Genomic DNA, 22,648 nt, shown 5'->3' with positions numbered 1-22,648 from the left:
GTCAGACACTATGGTAGATGCTGGGAATAAATTAGGAGTAAATTACAATCTAGTGGAGAACATGGAATTAAATAATTTCAGAATTAAATTAAAACAGTTATAAATACTAAGGAGAAGTATGTGGTTTTAGGAGAACAGACATTTGAGAGAAATAGAAAAAGTAATAAAAAATATATATGAATGATAAAAAGAAGTGAGAAATTTCCCTATCTAATCAATAACAACATTATTTCATGTATCTTATATATCACAGACTTCTAGTGGTAAGAGTTTTGATAAAATTATATAGTTGGAAGTAATTTTCTACTGGCTAGATACACTTAATTTTGAGGTAATAAGGAATTCTATAAAATAGTTTATAAAAGTTATGTTAAATTTAAAACCTGAACCATAAGAGAAAAACCCCATGATTTTATTTTATATGCTTGAAATTGGTGGAATAAATCCATATGCTAAATTATCTCTTTACACATATCCCTTTCTTGTACACAGTGTTCCTTTGCCTTAAAGTGTAGGAAAATACAACTTTGGAAACTATGAAGATAGCCAAAAATTCTTTTCCTAAGATATTAATGTAAGCATTAAGAATTTATATTATTTTTTCATTGATGATTTTACTCTTTTGAAGTTTAACTTTATAAAGGGAACCTGTTAGTTTCACTCTAAATTTTTCAATTTTGCTTTGTTACATGAACTATTCATACTGTTGTTTGAATTCATAAATTACAAGAAATTTAAGAAATCAAAAGATTTTTAGTTTTATAAAATATTTTCCTTCTCTTAAAAAATTTTTAAAGTTTATTTATTCTGAGAGGAGAGAGGGAGCTCATGTGGGAGGGGCAGGGAGAGAGGCAGAATCCCAAGCAGGCTCCACACTGTCAGCACAGAGCCCGATGTAGTGCTCTATCCCACGAATTGTGAGGTCATGACCCAAGCAGGAACCAGGAGTCCAATGCTGAGCCACCCATGAACCCTGACCCTTCTCTTTATTTTTTTAATCACAGCTTAAATCTAAGTCTTTGAGTTGTATATTTTAATCATGAGGATAGTGCACTTACGTTCATTCCCACCCACCCCACCTCTTCTTTTTTGGTAATTTTCAATTTATTTTTTATTTATTTATTTATTTATTTTTGGTGATTTTCAATTTAGATTTATCAAAAAGTAACAATTTTTTGCATGTTCAGTATTTGGCATAGAATATTTAGTATTAGATGTTACTAGAAATACCTAACAGATAATACTTTGTCTCTCTTCTCTTTTAATCCTTGGACTTAAAAAAAGGTGTTCCTTTAAGTAGCCCTGTATTTTACAACCAGCAGTGTTATCTTGGTTCTGAATAGATGAGAATATAAAGGAAGTTTGAGTGTTTCAAACTACATTGTAATTTTGTACTCAAATACATTGTAATCTTATCTGTTAACTCCTGGTTTATGGTGGTCTCTAGGAGGGTCAACTTTATAATTAAGGTTAAGGAAGCTTAAAATGCTTTTTCCCCCCTTTGAGTAGGGGGCATGCTCTTCCCTAATTTTCAGCCCTTGTACTGCAAGCTTGAAAATTCCATATGTTAAAAAATACTTATGTCTAGTAAGAATACTGCCTCCCCCTCCCCGCCATCAAGTTTGAGAAGTTAATTTCAGAGCATTGTTAAGTTGTATATATATTTTATGATAGGTGATAGAAACCAGAAATGTGTCAATAATTATGCTACAGAATAAACTAAAAAGTAAGAGTTAATTACCATCATTTCCTGCCTTTTGTACCACCTTCCAAAATAACCCCAAAGCCTCACCATTCAATAATAGTCATGTACATCTTACAACAGATCATAAGCAGTTAAACTTAATCTCCTTTGCTCTGAACATTCTTGTTATACACTTTGTGATGTAAGTAAAAGTTGTGTGTGTGAACAGCAGAGATCTAATTCTTCCACATTCTTTGGATGCATGATAACATGGGTAGAGCACTGAATGAATTGTGATCTCTGGTTAATGTTACACATGTGAGTAGTTGTATTTGCCTTTCTTTCTTCATAGGATCTTCAATATTTTTATAAAATGGGGCATAAATATGCATTAGAATTATGCATATGTTAAACATTTTTGTGGGGTGCCTGGGTGGCTCAGTCTGTTAAGCATTCAACTCTTGGGTTCGGCTCAGGTCATGACCCCACCATTAGTGGGATCGGGCTCCCTGCTGTCAGCACGGAGTTCGCTTGGGCTTCTCTCTCTCCCCCTCTCTCTCTGTCCCCGTCCCTGCTAGCATATGCACTCTAAGAATGTGCACTCTAAGAATGCAGTATATATGGAGAATCACATATTCTGTTCAGAATCTTGGGATATCCACATGAAAATCAACCTATTAGAAGAGTTTCCAGCTTTGCAAAATGAGTTTGAGAGCCATGGATCCCTCACCAGCTGATCATTTATTTTACTCTTCTATTTTTTTTTTTGTCTGTTGTATGGACAGTTAGACAGCAGTAAGGGAATTTGGATTTCAGGTATGCAGATTTTTCACACTTTGATACCAAGGGATGATTATTCTAAACAACTTATAGTACATATTTAAAAGAAGAAATGAAACTGGATTGAAAGTTCCCATCTTATAAAAATTGACAGTGAATGCAGAGACTCTCTAGGTCATCCTGTACAAATGAGCAAACGTGGTGAATAGAATACAGAAAGTTAATACAAACTGGTATTAGAAAGTTAGTATGAACTGCCTGGATCCCTGGTTCAGTGCTACCTTGACTATTTTATTTAATATATTTTTAATACTTATAAGATAAACACATGGTTATTCCATTTGGTATATTTAGAATCTAAGTAAACTAACACGTTTTTGAAATTTCTTTGTTGGACCTTTGAAAATTAATTGTAAAAATCAAGTTAGTAACTATGCAAGTGTATTGTGTCATAGCTTTTGCTCCATTGTTTGCTTTTCTCAATGTTATATATGTATTCATTGAGACTATATATAGGATAGTTGATCACCTGGCTTTAGATCTCCAAGTATGATAAATATTTAAACACTGTTTACTTTTGGGGCGCCTGGGTGGCGCAGTCGGTTAAGCGTCCGACTTCAGCCAGGTCACGATCTCGCGGTCCGTGATTCGAGCCCCGCGTCAGGCTCTGGGCTGATGGCTCAGAGCCTGGAGCCTGTTTCCGATTCTGTGTCTCCCTCTTTCTCTGCCCCTCCCCCGTTCATACTCTGTCTCTCTCTGTCCCCAAAATAAATAAAAACGTTGAAAAAAAAATTAAAAAAAAAAAAAAACACTGTTTACTTTCAAAAAGTTATTTAAAAATTTAAATAGGTAAATATTTCAAAGAAGTGAAAGGGAAACATTTAAAGTAGGAAATATTAGAAAAAGTAAATGGGAAATATTTCAAACATACTAAAAACCAGATTCATCAGTTTTAACAAATACTAGTATTCTGGCATATTTGCTTTATATGTTTTTGTTGTTTTAAAGAAATGAAAGGTCACAGAGACTGTCAAATCCCTTCACATTCCATTCCCACCCACTTCACTTCCCCAGGAGTAACTGCTATCCTGAAGTTGATGTGTATTCTTCCTCTAAGTTTTTATATTTCTGTGTATGTATGTACCCATAAATTATATAGCCCTGCTCTGCCAAATAGGGTAGACACATTAATATCTGACTCTTTAAACTTAAATTAATTAAAATAAAATCCATTCAGTTCCTCAGGAACGTTAGCCACATTACAACTGTTTAATAGCCACATGTAGCTTAGGCTACTGTATTGGGTGTGCAGATACAGAACATTTTTATCATTGCGAGAAGTTCTCCTATAAACCATTGTTTGCATGTTTTTAAGTTTATTTATTTTAACGTTTTTAAAATTTTATTTTTGAAAAAGGGAGAGACAGAGCATGAATGGGGAAGGGGCAGAGAGAGAGGGAGACAGAGAATCCAAAGCAGGCTCCAGTCTCCGAACTGTCAGCACAGAGCCCCAAGTGGGGCTTGAACTTACAAACCATGAGATCATGACCTGAGCTGAAGTCAGATGCTTAACCAACTAAGCCACCCAGGTGCCCCCATTTTTTGCATGTTTTAAACTTCATACAAATGGTATTATACTTTTAATATTCTGGAGATTAGTTTTAACTCAGCAGTATGTTTTTGAGATTTATCTGCAATGACACACTGAATTATGGACATTTAGGCTATTTTCAGTTTTTAATTGTTAAAATAATGCTGCAGTGAGCACTTTTATGCATGTTTCCTTACACATACGTGTGAAGGCTTTCTTTTTTTTTTTCTTTTTTTTTTTAGGGTATGCATTTCTTTGTTGTAATCATTATCAACTTCACACATTGAGGCCAAATCATTCCTTAAAGTAGCTATTTCAACTTATGATTCAACCAGCACTCTGTAAGATTTCCTTTTTTTCATATAGTTGCTGAAACTTAATGTAATTGGACTATAGTATCAAATGTTATTTTGTTTTAATTTGCATTTCCCTAACATTTAGTGAAGTTGAGCAACCTTTTATATGTTTCTTGACCATTTGGATTTCCTTTTCTGTGAAATACCTGTTTACATTTCTTTTTTTTTTTAATTGTTTTTTTTCTTTTTGATTTAGAAGTTCTTTATAATAATTCATTTTTGGTTGCATGCTTTATAAATTTGTCCTATTTGTGTCTTTTTACTTTGTTTATGGTGTTTGGTATATTATATAGGAGTTTCAAAATTTACTATGTAAGAAGTTTTAGCTTTTCACTTTAATGCTTATAATTTTTTGTATCTTGTTGAAGCAAGTTTTACTTATTTGATGTCATATGGTTAATTTCCTGCTTTTTTCCTTAGAAATGTTATAATTTTGCTTTCTAGATTTAGCATTTTAAAATTACCTGGGATTTATTTTGTGAGACAGTGATCTAATTTTTTGCCCATATATGTACCTAATTTTCTTCAGATTAATTTTTTTAAATACTTTTTCCTTTTCCTAGTGATTTGTATTGCCAACTTTTTCATTTACCAAATTGCCATATGTAGATGGATCTATTTCTGGGTTCTCTATTCTGTGTTGTTGATTTGTTTATCTTTGTGCCAGTATCATGCCATCTAAACTATCAGAGCTTTATAATAAGATGATGGCTGTTCAAGGTAAGTCTTGCCACCTTGTCTGTCTTCTTGAAAATTGTTCTGTTTTCAGTGTCTTCTCTCATGTGTGAATTATGGGGTCCTGTTGTTAAGTACTGTTAACAACTCTCATGGGATTTCTACTGGAATTGAATTAATAAAGTAATTTAGTGAGAATAGACATTTTCATGAAACTTAGTCTTCCCATCTACTATTATGGTATATCTTCCCATTCATTTATGTTTCCATTTATACCTGACAATAAAGTTTAATAATTTCCTTATAAATTATAAGAGGTCTTACTCTGATTTTGTTAGATATACTCTTAGGTACATTATGATTTTATTTCTATTGCTAATGAGATCTTCTATTACATTTCTACTTGGTTATTGCTTGTACATAGGAGTACTATTAGTTATTTGTATTTTGATCTGGTATCCAGTAACCTTGTTGAACTCTATTATTAGTTTTGACACTTTGTAGATTCTCTGGGATATTGTATGTAATAATATTACCTGAAAATAATAACTACTGTTGAAATTGGTTAGGATTTCCTGTACTTAAGAAAAGTTGAATGTAAGCAGTATGTAGTAATAAACATTCCCATCTTGTTTCTGACATTAAAGTAAATGCTTTTAAAGTTTTCCCATTAAATGTCAGGTTAAGGAAATTTCCTTGCATTCTTAACTTGCTAAGAGGATCTTAATAAAAGGTAATGAATAGATGTTGAATTTTTTCTTAGATCCTTTTAAAAGTTTCTTGTATCTTTCTTGTTTTACATATTGATGTGGCAAAGTACATTGATTAATCATTGGCTTCTTGGGATAAAACTTGATCATGATGTAGTCTGTGTAGATACATGTATGTAGATAGGTAGATATGTAGATGATGTATATAGATGCACTCTGCATGATTAAATTCATTAAATTTGCTAATATTTTGTGTAGAATTTCTTTAATCTATGTTAGTAAATTTGAATATCCTATTGTTTTTTAAATACAGTTTTGTCATTTTGAGCATTAAGATCATACTATCTTTATATAGTGGGCTGAACAGCTTTCTCTCTTATTCTGTTCTCTGGAATATTTTATTTAAAATAAAGGTTATCTGTTTTTTATAAGATTTGGTAACACTTGCCTAAAAACAACAGCCTTGGCCCGGTGCTTTCTTGTGGATAGATATTTGGCTGCTGATTTAATTCTTTGATGTTTATAAATATATTCAGGTTTTTGGTACTCTTCTTGAGTCAAATTTAGTTTATTTATATAGGTTGGCCCAAAAGTCTTACTGCAGTTTTAAATTTGAATGGCCTAAAGAGTAGAAATTCCACAGACTTGTAGAATTATTTGGATGTTTATTTAAATTTCTTTTTAGGTTTTATGTTTCTGAATCATAGAATAAATTTTCAGTCCGTGTTTGCCATATTTAGTCATAGGAACTGAAACAAAACACTATAATTAAACATTTGTTATTAAATTTCTGTATAGATTTTCCCACCTTGTTTTTTGTGCAATTTATTTATTGAACAGATCAATTTATTAATTTGTAAAGTTTCCCATTGTGTTGGCGATTCCAAAGACCACCCCAGGTTTATTGATGGACTAGGGGGACTCAAAGGATTCAGCATATAGTTGTACTCCTGGCTATGATTTATTATAGCAAAAGGATACAGAGCAATATCAGTAAAGGGAAAAGGTGAATGGGGCAAAGTCTGAAGAAAACCAGGCACGAGTGTCTAAGAGTATTTTCTTAGTGCAGTTACACAGGTTGTATTTAATTCCCTCAGGAATGAGTTGTGACAACATGTGTGAAATGTTTAAAAGGGAAGCTTACTAGAGACTCAGTGCCCGGGTTTTTATTGGAGGCTGGTTATGTAGGCATCTTCTGCCTGGCATATACCAAAATTCTGGACTCGTAGAAGGAGAACAGATGTCCAGCATAAACCACATTGTACAAACAGGCACATTGAGCACTCTTATCAGTTCTGGGAATGGTGGGAACTCTACTGAAATACAAATTCTCAGACACCAGCTAAAGGCCAGTCTTGCAAACAGACTTTTCTGAGGATAGCAGTTTCAATCCTGCTGTATTAACTCTTTCCTGTACACCACATTCAGGATTTGCTAATTGCATCTGAAGTGTTGTTAAATGTGTTACTCTCTCTCTCTTCTCTGTCAACCAGTATTCATATCTACACACAGGCTTGATTTTTATTTGGCAAGAATATTTCATACATGGTGTTGTATACTTTCTTTTGCATCACATCAGGAGGCATAAGAGGTTGCTCTTTTTGTGTGTGTGATGTTAAGATTGATCAGTAGTTTCAGGTATTGTCAGCGTGATCTGTAGATTATAAAGTTCCCTATCTGCTATTTACCTAATGATTTTCTTAGCACCTGTTGATGATCATTGCCCAGATTCATCCTGCCATTCAGAGTTGTAAAATCTAACTTTCTTTTTCATATATTAGCTGGAATATACTATAAAGAAGAACTTGCCCTCATCAACTATTCAGTTTTTCTGAGATACAGTTAATAAGAAAAGACAGGAAAAAAATGCATGGTTTTTACCTTTTACTTACTAGTTTTCAAAATAGTAAGTTGGTTTTCTGGCATCCTCCAAAAGCAATTATGAACATTCATTTTTTATTATTGCTATGAACATATGGATTTTTAACACATTTAATATTTTAACCTATTGACATTATTATCTTTTTCCTAAAATTGTCACATCTTTTGCCATCTCCTCAAGTTAGCTACTGAGCCCTTTTGACACACCACCATCACCTTTTGATAACTTGTTTTCTGGTACAGTCAGGTATTTCAGGCTCATCTTGTCTGTTTTCTACCCCAGATCTGGGATCATTTGTTTTAAGTAACTCTATTTCCTTTTAGTGCATAAGTTCCATTTGGAGACCACAGTTTAGATGTTGGGGGTGCTCAATGCTCTGGACTTGTCATTATTTCTAGACCTTTAAAGTGGAAATATGATCAGTTAGGAAATAAACTTTTTTTAAAGAAAAATACTTCATGAATTTATCCTGATATTTCTAATTCAAATTTGGGATTACAAGGATTTTTAACTTTTTTTGGTTTTGTGTTTGTGAGTTTTTCTTTTAAGCTGAAAATGTTGGTTCCTAGTGACCTTAATACAAATAATTGCTGTTTATATATTGATATCAGTTTGTCAACACCAATGCCATTATTAATAATAATATGGCTACTGAAATAGTTTAAATCTTCTTGCCACTATTTTGGTCCTTGTTGTATATCCCACTGACAATCTGTAATCAATCTGTCTCTTGATAGAATTGTTTGCTGTGTGTTTAAGCCATTGACTTGATACATGGATTAGTTTGTTTCAGTTTACTTTCAAATTTTGGGGAGTACTTTTTAAATTCTGGATTCAACTTTGTTTCATAATCATATCAGATATTTTCGGTTTCATAGTAAAATAAGATAAATTTAGAAAAGTCTGGCTTCTCTCCTTCTTTCCACCCTCTTTTTTTCTTTCTTACAGATGAATAATTTAGTTAGCTTTTGATTGATATCTACCTTTTAAAGTAAATGGAATCAAATATGTGTGTCTATGTATTTCTATTTCCTTGTATAAATATATGCTTACTATTTACACTGTTCATCACACAGCTTTTTTCATTTACTATTTCCTGGAGATCATACCATAATAGTATGTAAAAATTCCTTACTAGGATCTGTTGTTTTTAAAAAAAAATTTTTTTTAACGTTTATTTATTTTTGAAACAGAGAGAGACAGAGCATGAACGGGGGAGGGTCAGAGAGAGAGGGAGACACAGAGTCTGAAATAGGCTCCAGGCTCTGAGCAGTCAGCACAGAGCCCGACGTGGGGCTCAAACTCACTGACTGAGAGATCATGATCTGAGCCAAAGTCAGACGCCTAGCGGACTGAGCCACCCAGGCGCCCCTAGGATCTGTTTTTTTTATCTTACATGGGATTGCCATACCATGCATGTAACGTAAATTCAGACCTCAAACCTATCTTCAGGTTTTGCTCTTTTGTAGGAAACTGTTTTCCTATGTAGAGCTTTTGGCAGAGAACCCTCTTCCTTTCTTCTCTTCTGGGATTGTGAGAAGAGATTTTGTTTTTATTTTTAACATGTTTTTTTTTTTTTTTTTTTTTTTTTTTTTTTTTTTAATAGGGTAAACAGCCCTGTGATTATCTGAACTTTTTACTCAGGTATCCCAGTTACTTCAGTTTAACTTCCCTATTGTGTGGGCTCCAAACCATGTATTACGTCCCTACTTATGGACCTTAAAACTTCAGCTACTGGCTCTTACACCTGTTTCTACTCTGTACTTCTCTAAGTTGTCATGCTGTTAGCTTTGGCTCTTGTAACTCTGGCTAGGGTTCTCTCTTTGCTTTTGGAGCCTGGGTATTTCTAAGCTATATATTATTTTTTTGGTTGTATTTTATCTACCATTTCTTTGTGTTTGGAGCAGGAAAAATTCACTTTGTCATATTCCTAGAAGTAGATCCACAGCATTTATTTTCTCTCACTCGTGTCTGTCATCCTTTTTTCTGTAATTAACGGGCTGAAGGAATACATGCACACATTCACAAGTATGAGACAAGTTTTAAAGAAATATCTTATGACTAAAATTATCGCATTTCCTACAAAACAGTCCCCTCTTTCTTCTGCTTGGAAAGATTATTGATCTTCTGTAATAGTTATTTTATGTATTTTCAGTATATTCTCTTCCTTTTTCTCTTCTCTGCCTTACTTATTTTCCTTTTTTTTTTTCATCTACCTCTAAATCAAAGAAAAATCTGTGTTGAGAATCCAGGTCAACTAATGTTAGTGCTTTTTTCAAAAGGGCAATAAATAAAATTACAAGGCTTTTACACATTATAGTGAATATAAATTCTTTTTAGTAAAACAGAAAAAAATGACCAAAGTATGATTTGTGGATACAAGTGCAGATTCTTGGTTCAGGGTATTTTTAAAGTCATCGAAGAGCCTTTATCCAATGACATTCATTGCTATTTGATTTTATGTCTTTGTTTCACTTGTGCTGCCCTCTAACTTGGGTCTTCCCTTTCTTTCTTTTATACTCCTCTATTTGCAGTGCAGATGTTTCATTAAAACTGTATCTGGTATTGGCATGCCACAGATGAACTTTGATATTTCATACATTTCACCTAGATCTTTTGCTGTGCATTTTTGCAAGTTAAAATATGGAGGCAATATTAATACACAGTAAATAGCCTGGAAATGTGCAAATCATAGTTAAATCTTAGATCCCTTAAAGAGGTTTGTAGCTTTCAGAGAGATTCTTCTTTGGGCATGATATATTTACTTGGAACTTTGACCAGAGGTAAGAATTTTGGGAAAGTATTGGGAAAATTGTTTCAACTGTTTTTGAGTTTCTTGAGTGATAAAAATAATAGTAATTTTATTATTACTTATTTTTGTTAGCTTTTAACTCATACTATGTATAATGTTTTAACCATTGAAAAGCAATGGGAAAAGACTATGTTCTTTAGACTGCTTTAAGCAGCTCCAAGGAAAGTTAACTTTCAGCGTACCCTAAAAGTTATTGTCATTATGGTTCTTTTTTTGTTATAAGACCTGCTTGTATAGAAACTTTGAAGCATAACACTTCTTTAGTTTTTAAAAAAAAAACACTTAAAAAATCCAGTGCAAAAATGGCACACATTATTTAAATCTGTGCATCGATCAGCAAAGTGAAAAGTGAAATGTTTTGTAACTGACCTTTGATTCATGTTATAGGAAATCATGCAGTGTATACATTTACTGACATGTTTAACGAAAACATAAATGTGAGAGAGCTAATGAGAATTTTAACTTTTTTTTTTAATATTTCAGGCTATGGCATTTGCTTTCATTTTCTTCATACATTCGTGATATCTGTGTCAAAGTTTTATCAACTTAGATTTATAAATATGTATTACATTAAGTGCCCTTGAGTATAGTGTATACATTTGAATATGAATTTGTGCATGGATACAATAAGACACACATCACTTAATAAGTAGAAAGGGTTCAACAAGATAACAGTCCAAGGTCCTCTGGTTGTCACTGTTCCACAGTGATGTGGAATTAAGAAAAAAAGCTCCATTTTTTATCTAATTGAATTTGCCAAGGGAATATATTTCATCCACATGTTTAAAACAGGGGCATGTATTCTCTCAGAATCTGTAAACCAGCTAGTTGAAAGATTGACAGCTCGGTGAAGAGAACACAACCTTATATTTGGTTTCAGGCAGCCAAAGTTTTAATTACAGCTCTGAGGAGGAGGAGGAGAATGGGAACGTTTCACACAGCAACCTTAACAAACAGCATAATATCTCCGTTGTTATCCATGTTATTTACTATTTCGGCATCTTTTATATATGTCCTACATATTGCATTAATAGAAACTCAACTAGAAACCTGGTCTTGGAGATACTTGGTGTCTGTCACAGTCTGTGGTAATGACTACTGAGAATCAGTGACACATGTGGAAGAATTAGAGCTTTAAAAAAGTACTCTACTGAGGGCCTCCTAGGTGGCTCAGTCTGTTAAGCATCCAACTTCGGCTCAGGTCATGATCTCGTGGCTTGTGAGTTTGAGCCCTGCATTGGCCTCTGTGCTGACAGGACAGCTCAGAGCCTGGAGCCTGCTTCAGATTCTGGGTCTCCCTCTCTCTTTGCCCTTCCTCTACTCTCTCTCTCTCAAAAATAAATAAAACATTAAAATATTAAAAAAAAAGTACTCTACTGAATATTATAAAATTTTAAGAAGGGCTACATTTTAGAAGTACATTCATTTGGACAGAATATTTCAGAGTCATTGGGTTTCTTCTCATGTAATTTTTTTCTGTATGTAAGCTGTGTTTTGAAAATTGGCACGGTTTAATGAAGCTGTGTGTGTTCACAGTAAAGAGGAAGCTAACTAAAGGAAACACTTAGAAAGTGACCTATGTACTTGCATATATATCCTTCTTTTTTCTGGCAAGAAAGTGACTGTCTCTTTATCACGCATCTAGGGATTTTGAATCCTAGAAAGGGATCGGAATCAGGAGAAAAGTTGTTGTGCTTTGAGAGACCTAAGATGAATATTCACTTAATACAAAAAGAGAGAAATGTCACAAAAGTCATGGTATGTAAATTAAGAGTGCCTGGGAGCAATTATTTTATATGGCAAAGCCAGAAAGACATTAAAAACACCTTATATTTCTGTTTTCAACTCATGAACAAATAAATGTAGGAAACATGTTTATTTGTTTAACAGTGCAAACAGTTTCCTTAATGCATAAATTAAGAGGATGTCTTACTATTTCTGAATATTCAAGGTAGAGAGACATCGTAGAGAAAGAAGGGAGTAATAGCCGAAGTGCTTGAATAACAATTCTGGCAAAAATGGGAGTTCTTCCAATAAGGACCAAGACATCCCATATTCCCAATTCTGATTATTGATTGGATAGATTTCTTGCAAGAAATTTATTTTCCCCAGACTCTAGAATTTATAGGATGGGTTTAGCTAGCGTTAGCAACATAGCGGTTTCTTTTTTTCATAGATAAGCCTGCTTGATCAAAGCAAGATATAAACAGCTAGAATGCTTTGCTTAATATTTACATAAACGCAAAATGAAATGTGGGTTTTGTGTTTATTTCATATTACTATGAATGAATAAAGGAATTCAGAGTTTCTTTTTGTGTGTTTCACTTTGATTTTATTGACTTTTAGGGAAACCTACTGATATTTGAAAAAGAGATACTTAGTCTTGGAGAAGTAATTCATTTTTTTCATGATGGGGGTACTGAATTTCTTCTTTATGTTCAGATCATAGTCATGTTAGCAATAAAACCATTTATCTTCTATAAGAATTTTGAGAAATGTATACTGTATTTGATTTACACTACCCAAAAACATTCTTTATTTGTTTTTTTAAGTTTTATTTAAATTCCAGTTGGTGAATATACAGTATAAAATTAGTTTCAGGTGTACAATATAGTGATTCAACACTTCTATACATCACCCTGTGTTCATCTCAGTAAGTTCACGTCTTAATTCCCATCGCCTATTTAACCCATTCCCCTACCCACCTCCCTTCTCGCAACCATCAGTTCTCTACAATTAAGAGTCTGTTTCTTGGTTTGCTTGTCTTTCTCTCTCTTTCTTTTTTTTCCTTCTTGTTTTGTTTTTTAAATTCCACATATGGGCGAAATCATAGGACATTTGTCTTTCTCTGACTTATTTCACTTAGCGTAATACACTCTAGCTCCATCCATGTCATTGCAAATGGCAAGATTTCATTCTTTTTTTATGGTCGAATAATATTCCATTGAGTGTGTATGTGTGTGTGTGTGTGTGTGTGTGTGTGTGTGTGTGTGCATGCGCATGTATGTATGTGTATGTATATATTACATACATACACATACATACAGCATATCCTCTTTATTCATTCGTATTTGATGGACATTTGGGGCTACTTCCATAATTTGGCTATTATAGATAATGCTGCTATAAACATTGGTGTGCATGTATTCCTTTGAATTAGTGGTTTTACATTCTTTAGGTAAATACCTAGTAGTGCAATTGCCAGATCATAGGGTAATTCTATTTTTAACTTTCTGAGGAATCTCCATACTGTTTTCCAGAGTGGCTGCACCCGTTTGCATTCCCACCACCAGTGCAAGAGGGTTCCTCTTTCTCCACATCCTCACCAACACCTGTTGTTTCTTGTATTGTTGATTTTAGCCATTCTGAAAGGTATGAGATGGTATCTCATTGTAGTTCTTTACTTGGTTTTAAACTTGTAAAATAAACTCAGCAAATTTGTTTCAGGAGAGCATTTCCAAAATAATTCATGGCTAATAGAGTTAAGTAGTGCTTTGAAATAAACTTATTTTCTCTTAAAAATTAGATGTCCAGTAATAGCCATATTTATATATACAATTATACCTTATTAATAAGATTTTATATAGTACAAACATTTATATATTAAAGATTAAAAACTTTGGGAATACATTTTTTCCCCCAAGTAGAATACAAAGGTAAGTATTAGGATTCTGAAATTACTTGTTAGTTTACATGGCTTTGACCAAGCCTAGGTTCTCCTGTTTCTTGGTGAAAAGTCTATAAACATTTACAATTCATTACAGAAACTGTGTACTTTTAAGAATGACATCTTAGAATTTTGGAGAGGTCCTCAGTCTGTGCATTTTCCTTATACACTTGGCTTTATTTTATCACTTTAAAATAATTGTAGTTTAATGGTAGATTTAGATGTATAATTGTATTTTTTATTAATGAGAAAAGACAAAAATGAAGCATTAGAGATTAAAATAGAAAGATGGGCATCATATATGAAACGCTGTGGAGACTGTAGATTAAATCAATGTAAATAACAATATCACTACTTGAAAAATGCATAGTGTTTGAAAGAATCAAAATCATAGCAAACCTTACAAGCAGTTATTTAAGTAGACCATACAATATGTGATCTTTTGTGTCTGCTTTCTTTCACTTAGTGTAGTGTTTTTGAGATTCATCCAAGTTGTAGAATATATCAGTTCTCTTTTCCTTTTTATGTCTGAATGCACACACACACACACACACACACACACACACATATGCAATACATACATACCTCAATTTGTTTATCCGTGTATCCACTTAAGGGCATGTGGGCTGTTTCTATCCTTTGGCTATTATAAATAATGCTACTATAAACATTCACGTACAAGTTTCTGTGTGGATATGTGTTTTCATTTCTCTTAGGTGTATACCTAGGAGCAGAATTTCTGAATCGTATGGTTATTCTGTGTTTGCCTTTTTGAAGAATAGCCAAATTGTTTTCCATAGCAGCTGTACTATTTTGTATTCCCAACAGGTATGTATAAGGGTTCCTGTTTCTCTACATCCTTGCCAACACTTGTTATTTTTATTAATTTATTCTTTGATTAAAGCTATCTTAGTGGATATGAAGAGTTTTTTCATTATGTATTTCTTCAGTGACTAGAGATATTGAAAATATTTTATGTGCTTTTTCTTCTTTGGAGAAACTATGTACGTTTCTTGCCCATTTTTTATTTGGGTTTGTTTGTGTGTTGAATTGTAAGGGTTCTTTGTATATTCTCATTTTTAATCCTTTATCAGATCTATGATTTGTAAACTTTTTCTCCATTATTTAGGTTGTTCCTTGGCATTCTTGATAATGTTGTTTAATGTACAACAGATTTTAATTTTTATGAAGTCCAATTTGTCTTTCACTTTTATTGCTCATGCTTTTGGTGTCAAATCTTAGAATCTTTTGCCAAATCTGAGGTTATAAAGATTACCCCTGTTTTTTCTTCGATAATTGTATAGTTTTAGCTCTTATATTTAGGTCATTTATTTGAGTTAATTTTTATATAAGAAGTAAGGTATGGGTCCAACTTCATTATTTGTATGTTGTTATCCATTTATCCCTGAACCATTTGTTGGAGACTGTTCTTACCCTGTTGAACGGTCTTGTCAAAAATCAGCTGGTTATGAATGATTGGATTTATTTCTAGACTCTCATTCAGTTCTATTCTGTTGGTCTCTATACCTATGCTTATGTCACTGCCACACTCTTGCTTAGTGTAGCTTTGTAGTAAATTTTGAAATTGGGAAGTGTGAGTCTTTCAACTGCGTTTTACTTTTTGGATATTATTTTGGCTATTCAGAATCCCTTGTAGTTCCATATAAATTTGAGAAATTTATTTCACTTTGAGAAGTAGTGTCATCTTAACCATATTAAGTCTTCCAATTCATGAGCATGGAATGTATTTCCATTTATTTAGGGTGTTTTAACTTCTTTCAGCAATGTTTTATAGTTTTCAGTGTGTAAGTCTTTCACCTTCTTTGTCAAATTTGTTCCTCAGCATTTTATTCTTTTGAATGCTATTGTAAATGGAATTATTTTCTTAATTTCCACATTGTTCATTGCTGACATATAGGAACACAACTAGTTGTTGTGTGTTGATCTTGTACTCTGCAACTTTACTGAATTCATTTATTAGCTCTAGTATGTGTGTGTGTGTGTGTGTGTGTGTGTGTGTGTGTGTGTGTGTGTGTGTGTATTCTATGGGATTTTGTATAAGTAGAATCATGCCATTTGCAAGTAGAAATACTTCTACTTCTTTCTACTTCTAAAAGGCATTATCAATTTGGATGCATCTTATTTCCTTTTCTTGGGTAATTGCTCTGACTAGAACTTCCACTACAAAGTCGAATAGCAGTGATCAAAACATGCATTTTAGTCTTGTTCTTGATCTTGAGGTTAGGCTTTCATTCTTTCACTACTATGATATTAACTATGGGTTTTCTATAAGTTCCCCTTATCATGTTGAGGGAATTTCCTTGTATCCTAGTTTCTGGGCATTTTTATCACAAGAGGGCATAGAATTTTGTCAAATGCTTTTGTTTTTGTTTTGTTTTGTTTTTTCTTTTTTTTTTTTTTTGGCATATATAGAGATTATAATGTAGTTTTGTTTTTTAATTTCTATTAGTGTGGTGCGCATTACATTGATTGATTTTCATATGTTGAACCACCATTGCATACCTGAGTTATATCCTGCTTGGTGATGATGTGTAATTTTTTAAATGTGCTCTTGGACTTGGTTTGCTGGTATTTTGTTGAGGAATTTTGTATATATTCATAAGAGATACTGGTCTGTAGTTTTCTTATGTTATTTTTATCTGGCGTTGGTATCAGTTTAATGCAGACCTCATGAAATGTGTTAGAGTTCTCTATCTTTTTGGAAGAGTTTGAGAAGGAATGTTGTTAATTCTTCTTTTAGTGATGGATAGATTTCGCTAATGAAGCCTTATGATCCTGACTTTCCTTTTGTTGGCATATTTTTATTAACTGATTCAATCTATTTGTTACTGGTCTGTTAAGACTTTTTACTTCTTGAGTTGGGCTTGGTAATTTGTGTTTTCCTGGGAATTCATCCATTTCATCTAGATTGCCTAATTTGTTGGTATAAAGTTGTTCATGGTATTTTCTTATAGCCCTTTTAGTTTTGTAAAACTGAACCACTGTTCCTCAAATTTATGTGCAACTTCAAGAGACTCCAAGTAGTCAAAATAGTATTGAAAAAGTGAATGTAGTAATGTCCCTGCTTTCATCTATTATTTCAGTTATTTGCATTTTCATTTTTTTTTTCTTAGTCAGTCTAGCTGAAGGGTTCTCATTTTTGTTGATTTTTTTCAAAGAACCAATCTTTGGTTTTATTGATTTTCTTTATTGCTTTTCTCTATTTTGTTTCTCTTGGCTATAATCTTTATTATTTCTTTCCTTCTCCTGGCTTTGGGTTTAGTTTGTTCTTTTTCTGGTTCCTTAAGGTGTGAAGTTGGTTTGTTGACTTGAGATCTTCTTTTTTAAATGTAAGTGTTTGCAGCCATGAATTTCCCTCAGAACACTTCTTAGGCTGCCCCTTGTATGTTTTGGTATGCTGTGTTTTATTTGTATTTATTTTAAATTGTTTTTTTTGTGCCTAGTGAGTCTTTACTTGTTCTACTGGTTGCTTGCTTAAGAGTATGTTGTTTAATTTCCATGTGTTTGAGTTTTCCAGTTTTTCTTCCAGTATTGATTTCTAGCTTCATACTATTGTGCTCAGGGAAGATACTTTGAATGATTTAGATATTTTTTTTAATTTGAAAATTGTTTTATGGCTTAACATATGGTTGATTCTGGAGAATGTTCCAGTGCAGTTGAGAATAATAGATATTCTGCCATTCTTGGGTGGAGTATTCTATATATGTCTCTTGGTCTAGTTGGTTTATAGTATTGTTCAAGTCCTTTATTTTCTTATTGATTTTCTTTGTACATATTCTATCCATTATTGAAAGGGGCTGTTTAAGTTTCCAACTATTACTGTAGACTGTCTATTTCTTCAGTTCTGTCACTGTTTGCCTCATATATTTTGAGGCTTTGTTGTTTGATGTATATATGTTTATAATTTTTTTGAAAAATTTATTTTTATTAAAGTATAATTAACATAGTGTTATATTAGTTCAAATGTACAGTATAATGATTCAACAATTCTGTACATTACTCAGTGTTTATCATGATAAACATACTCTTAATACTCTTTACCTCTTTTACCAATCCCCCATCTACCTTCTGGCAACCACCAGTTTGTTTTCCTTATTTAAGAATATTTTTTGTCTCTTTTTTTCTTTGTTTTGTTATTTAAATTGCACTGTGAGTGAAATTATATGATATTTGTGTTTATCTATCTGACTTATTTCACTTGCATTATACCCTTAGATCCATCCATGTTGTTGGAAATGGCAAGATCTTCTTTTACATGGCTGAATATGTATGTGTATACATACATACATACATACATACATACACATACATACACACCACATCATCTTTATCCATTCACTTATCTTTGGACACTTGGGTTGCTTCCATATCTTGGCTATTGTAAATAATGCTGCAATAAACATAGGGGTGCATGTATCTTTTTGAATTAGTGTTTTTGTATCCTTTGGGTAAATACCCAGTAGTGGGAATTACTAGATCATATGTTAATTTTACTTTTAATTTTTTCAGGAACCTCCATACTGTTTTCCATAGTAGCTGCATCAGATTGCATTCTCAAGAACAGTGAATGAGAGTTCCTTTTTCTCCACACCCTTGCCATTTATGCCTATAATTCTTACATCTTTGTGATTAATTGATCCTTTAATCACTATAATGTTTTTCTCTGTCTCTTGCAACAGTTTTTTTTTTAATGTTTACATATTTTTGAGAGAGAGAAAGAGACATTGGGAGAGGGGAAGAGGCCAAGGGAGAGGGAGAGACAGAATCCGAAGCAGGCTCCACCCTCTGAGCTGTCAGTGTAGAGCCTGATGCAGGGCTTGAACTCATGAACTGTGAGATCATGACCTGAGCCAAAGTTGGACTCTTAACTGACTGAGCCACCCAGGTGCCCTCTTGCAACAGTTTTTGATGTAAAATCCATTTTGTCTCATGTTAATACTGCCAGCTGGGCTCCCTTTTGATTACTATTGGTATGTAATACCTTTTTCTATCCTTTCACTTTCAACTTATGTGTTTGGGTGTAAAATGAGTCTCTTATAAGCAGTTTATTGTTGTATCATTTTTTAAATTCCTTCTGCCAGTAGCAGTTTTTTAATTGGTGAGTTTAACCTGTTTGCTTTTATAATGATTATTGATTATAATTATGTGATTATAAAAGTGATTATTTCTGCCATTGTTCTATTTGTTTTCTCTGTGTCATGTTTTTTGTTGTTGTTGTTCCTCACTTCCTTATGTGCTGCCTTCTTTTGTGTTTGATTTTTTTCTAGTATACCTTTTGATTCTGTCTTCATTAAATTTTTTTGTTTTATTTGAATATAGTGGACAAACAATGTTACATTGGTTTCACGTGTATTCATTTCTTTTTATGTTTATTTTTTAGTTATTTTCCTAGAGGTTACAATGGGGATTACAGTTAACATCCTAAATTGATAAAAATTTTGTTTAAGGGTGCCTGGGTGGTTCAGTTAGTAAAGCATCTGAGTCTTCGGCTCACGTTATGATCTCACAGCTCATGGGTGCAAGTCCCATGTTGGGCTCTGCACTGACAGAGTGGAGCCTGCTTGGGATTCTCTCTCTCCCTCTCTCTCTGCCCCTCCTCCACTCAAGTGCACACTCTCTCTCTCAAAATAAATAAATAAACATTTAAAAAAACTTATTTGAATTGATACCAGTTTAGCTTCAGTTGAAAAATTAAGTCTACTCCTTTCTAGCTTTATCCTCTCCTTTATATTGTTAGTGTCACACATTGCATCTTTATGCATTGTGTGCCTATTAACATAGACCTATAATTATTTTTTGTGCATGTCTTTTAAATGATATGGGAAATAAAAAAAGATACCAAAAATTCAATAATACTAGCTTTTATATTTACCTATGTAGTTACCTTTACCAGTGATCTTTATTTCTTTGTATGACTTTGAGTTACTCTGTAGTATCCTTTCGTTTCAACCTGAAGGACTTCCTCTAGCATTACTTATAGAGAAGATCTACTTAGTAGTGAATTCCCTTAGCTTTGCTTTTCTGGTAATGTTGTAATTTCTTTTTCATTTTTGAAGCATTGTTTTGCTGAGTACAGAATTCCTGATTGACATTTTTTTCCTTTCAATTTCTAAAAATATGTTGTCCTCCTGTCATTTGGCCTTCCGAGTCTCTGATAAGAAATAGGCTCTTAATCTTTTTTTCTTTTTTTAATTTTCTTTTTTAAAATTCAGTCGAAATTGGTTAGCATGTAGTGAAACAATGATTTCAGTAGATTCCTTAATGCCTCTTACCCATTTAGCCCATCCCCTGTCCTGGCTGTTAATCTTTTTTGAGAATGCTTTGTGTATTATGAGTTGCTTCTCTCTCTCTTTTTAAAAATTTTTAAATTATTTATTTATTTTGAAAGAGAGAGTACAAGTAGGGGAGGGGCAGAGAGAGAGACTCCCAAGCAGGATCTGTGCAGTGAGTGCATAGAGCCCAATGCAGGACTCAAACCCACGAAACCGTCATGACCTGAGCTGACGTCGGATGCTTAAATGACTGAGCCACCTAGCCACCCTTGAATTGCTTCTTTCTTTCTGCTTTCAAGATTTTTTGTCTTTCAACAGTTTGTTAATAATGTGGTGTGGATTTATTTGTCCTCCATAGAGTTTGTTGAGATTCTTGGGTGTGTATATTCATGTCTTTCATCAAAATTGGGAAGCAGTATTTCTTCAAAAAATTTTTTCTGCTTCTTTTTCTACTCCTGGGGCTCCCATAATGTGCACATTGAGATGTTTGATGGTGTCCCATAGGTCTCTTAGGCCCCTGTTTATTTTGCTTTATTTGTATTTATTCTTTTCCTCAGAATGTGCAGTTATAATTGCCCTGTTTTCAGATGTGATGGTTATTGCTTTTGCTTGCTCATATTTGCTGTTGAATCCCTTTCATGAATTTTTTATCTTTTGTATTGTCTAGCTCCATAATTTCTACTTTTATCTGTTTAATAATTTCTCTTTGTTGATATTCATTATTTGTTCATGTGTCGTTTTCCTAATTTCCCTTAGTTTTTTGTCCATGGTTTTCTTCAGTTCATCAAACATATCTAAGGTAGTAAATTAAAGTTTTTGCCTACTAAGTTCAGTGTCTAGGCTTTTAAAGGATGGTTTCTGTCAATTTCCTTTTTCCTATGAAAGTAATATTTTCCTATTTGTGTGCTTTATAATTTTCTTGTTGAGATCTGGACATTTTGAATATTGTAATGTAATTTAGGAAATCAAATTCTTCCCACTACACCAAGTAGTGCTGTTGTTACTTGATGAAGGTTGCAATAGCTCATTTGTTTAGTGACCTTTCCACAGTGGATTTTGCAAAGACTGTATTTCTTGTCATGTATGGTCACTGAAGTCTATATTCTGTTATATCTTTGGTCAGCCAGTGACCTGACAGAGATTTCCTTAAATACCTGGATCCAATGAGAGAACAAAAAAAAAAAATTAAAAAAAAAATTTTTTTTTTGATGTTTATTTATCTTTGAGACAGAGACAGACAGAGCATTAATGGGGGAGGGTCAGAGAGAGAGAGGGAGACACAGAATCGGAAGCAGGCTCCAGGCTCTGAGCTGCCAGCACAGAGCCCGACGCGGGGCTCGAACTCAGGAACCATGAGATCATCACCTGAGCTGAAGTCGGAGGCTCAACCTACTGAGCCACCCAGGCGCCCCGAGAACAAAAAAATTTTTAAGGGTATTATGTCTCTGTGACTTCCTCCATTGATGGTAATGAAGCATCCTGATGGGTTGAACCACTGGCTGTCTCTGTCCTGGCCCCTCAGTGAACTGCTGTATAGATCAAGACACAGAACTTTGGTTTTTGGAGGAGAAAGTCTCTACTGCCCACCCTGATGCCAAAAAGCTGCATCAGGAATTTAGGCCATTGTCCCCATGGTTACTTTCAGCAAGGTTGTGGATTATAGCTGTCATATGTAATGCTGAAATTCACCAAAACTCACCAGTCTTTTTCTTTATCAAGTGTTCCCTAGGGTGCTACCAGTGTTCAGCTAGACTCCAGAGTTCTGAAATAGTTGATTCTAACAGGTTTTTTTTTGTTTGTTTGTTTGCCAGAATGATAGTTGTTTTGGTGGAGGGACTGATTCCAGAGCTTCCTACTCTGCCATCTTCCATGACACTGCTCCCTGCCTTGTCCACTCTTAAAAGTGTTCCAGTTTGGAAAATAATTTTTTTGGTCACCCATTGGTAAGTAAATGACAAGAGCAAGAGAGAGAGATGAAAAGAAAATATAAACCATGAGGATCATCAATAAATATTTACTGACTGCTTAAGGAAGATAAGCTGTTAGATGAATGCTATAGAATTTTCCTAGTTTTAGTTCCATTTAGTTTGTGTCTGTCGGGAGGTTTTTTTTTACTAGGTTAGCATGGGTGCAGTGAATGCCTTTGTTGGCAGGGTTGACAAAGCACGTTGATTTGTATCCTGAGTTTAGATAAGGGG

At 33.5% G+C, this 22,648-nt stretch overlaps 1 long non-coding RNA gene across 9 annotated transcripts in view; it reads left to right on the top strand.

The window, feature by feature from the left end:
* LOC123608287 overlaps positions 1-22,648 on the top strand; it is a 153,759-nt gene that overhangs the window by 68,171 nt on the left and 62,940 nt on the right. For 5 of the 9 annotated variants that reach the window (XR_006717178.1, XR_006717168.1, XR_006717170.1 and 2 more), the window contains one exon: positions 22,262-22,393. The exons of 2 other annotated variants lie outside the window; for them this stretch is intronic. This is a non-coding gene — a long non-coding RNA (uncharacterized LOC123608287). Of the gene's footprint in view, positions 1-4,297; positions 4,397-22,261; positions 22,394-22,648 lie in introns of all 9 variants that reach the window. 2 more of the 9 variants (XR_006717174.1, XR_006717171.1) reach the window with 1 other exon arrangement.

This window comes from Leopardus geoffroyi, chromosome A1, assembly GCF_018350155.1.
Source record: "Leopardus geoffroyi isolate Oge1 chromosome A1, O.geoffroyi_Oge1_pat1.0, whole genome shotgun sequence".
Taxonomy (NCBI): Eukaryota; Metazoa; Chordata; class Mammalia; order Carnivora; family Felidae; genus Leopardus; species Leopardus geoffroyi.
Note: the sequence above shows the minus strand (reverse complement) of the source record. Positions and strands in the feature narration are given on the sequence as shown.